The sequence below is a fragment of the Octodon degus genome, unplaced genomic scaffold (genome assembly GCF_000260255.1).
Source record: "Octodon degus isolate 3935 unplaced genomic scaffold, OctDeg1.0 scaffold00016, whole genome shotgun sequence".
NCBI classification, from domain to species: domain Eukaryota; kingdom Metazoa; phylum Chordata; class Mammalia; order Rodentia; family Octodontidae; genus Octodon; species Octodon degus.
In genome coordinates this window covers 23118592-23120779 of record NW_004524592.1, presented here as the reverse complement: position 1 = coordinate 23120779, position 2188 = coordinate 23118592, and positions in this window count along the sequence as shown.

The following is a 2188-nucleotide window of genomic DNA, read 5'->3' as shown; positions in this document are numbered from 1 at the left end:
ATAAAAATATTCCAAGAAATAAAAACTAGAAGCCAACATATCATAAACATAAATTCTCAAGAATATACCTGCAAACCAAAACTAGTAATATCAAAACATCATGCTATATACAGCATGATCAAGTGGTATTTACCCTAGGAATGCCAGATTACTTTAGTATCTGGAAATAATTAATGTAATATACAGTAAAAGACAAATACAGAGGTAGAGAATGGATGAGACCCTCTTCCACACCCTTGGGAGCCCCCCATAACTCCATAGCATCCCCCCACCCTACCTGCCCAGTGAGAACTTCAGTCTCATTCTGGGGACCCCCAGATCCAGTCCTAGCCCAGGCCCTGGTGAGTGTGTGGGAGAGTGTGTGGGACTCAGCTCAGGCCTGATATACAGGCCTGGGGCAAAACCCTGCAGCTGCAATCCCTGCAGAGAGAGTAGGGGACAGAATCACCCAGCTAGTCCAGGAGTGGAACATCTTGCCAGAGGGGCACAACAGGTTCACTCCCAAGGGCAGCAGCAGGAAGGAGCTGAGCACAGCAGCCAGACCCAAGCCAGGCACAGCTGGATAAATCCAAACTTTGTAGATCTGCACCTGAATTTCAGTAGGTGCTAAGGTTATAACTGCACCAAAGCTCTACAACAAAGGTCAGAAGACAGTGCTGCATGAAATGACAACAAGGAGCAAAATGCAATCCCAGAACCCAAGCCAACCCATAACAAATGCAGAGGACACCAACACAGAACAAATTGGGAATCACACAGCTGAAATCAATGAATCAACAGCTTCTGAAATAAACAACTGCAGAAAGGTATAGAGGCACTCAGATGAAGTGAAGAAGAAATCCTTCAATTAATAGCATCTGCAGTAAGAATCAAACGCAGAAACATATGGAGGAAACCCAATGCCCACTCAGAACAAGTGCAGAGGACACTAGCTCAGCTGAAATGTATGAATTAATACCGTCAATAGTAAATAACCAACAGCAGAAAGCTATAGAGGAACTCAGAGCAGAATACTTTTCTACTAGCTCAACTCAAATATATGAATTAATAGCATTGATAGAACAAAAGAAACAGCAGAAAGTTATAGAGGAACTCAGAGCAGAATTATTTTCCGAAACAAAAAAAGAATTCTCTGAACTCATAACATCTGAAGTACAGAATCAACTACAGAAACATAGGGAGGAAACACAATTTTAAAAAAACAACGGCAGTAAAACAATTAATAACTGTTTCTAAAGAAGACATTGATTAAAAAATAGAGGAGATTAGAAAAATGACAGATTCCTTCAATGAGCAATACAAGAAAGAAATAGATACCATGAAACAGAGTCAAAGAGATATAGAGGAAATTAAAATCTCAATTACAAGCTTGCAAAGCCAATTGAGAGAAATGGAGACAGAGTTTCATATCTTGAACATGCTGCTGCAGCTAGTGAAAAGGTAAGAAAAGATCTCTCAAAAACAACTAGGATGCAGGAAAAAATAATTCATCATTTGCAAGATGATGCAAAGATAAACAATGTGAGACTAATACCAGTGAGAAAGGAGTCAATACAAATGACAATTTAAAAAAATATGAGCAGAAGTAATAGCAGAAAACTTCCCAAATATGAGGAAACAATTTGACATTCAGGTAACCAAAACATGCAGAACCCAAACATAGTCAAGATCACAGAAATTCAGCACAAGAATAATATACTGAAAGCCACTAGATAAAAGAAGCAGATCACATTCAAAGGAAAATCCATCAGAATTACAGCTGACTTCTCTTCATAAACCATGAAGGCAAGAAGAGCATGGAGCAGAGGACTTCAAGTACTCTATGAAGAAGAAATAAAAATAGAAAGATATAATACAAGGAAAAGGAAAGCAGGATCTCAAGGACTAACTAATCAAGAGAGGGAAAGGAGATGAGCTAGGAAACATGACAATGTCAAGCCATGCAGTTATATGTAAATGATGAGCAAGGCAATAACCCGGAGAATATTCAGAAGATTCTTTAATCTAGAAGTTAATTGGAAAGATTCTCACCCTGACTAACTATATATATACTGATACCTGTGAACTAAGCTACTGCACTGCAGATAGTAATTTGTAATAGTGGTTTCATGTTGGGAGTGCCTGTCATTGTGGTATTCTGCATATGGGCGGCTTGTCATGACATACCAGGTACTGCTAAGATGTCTCT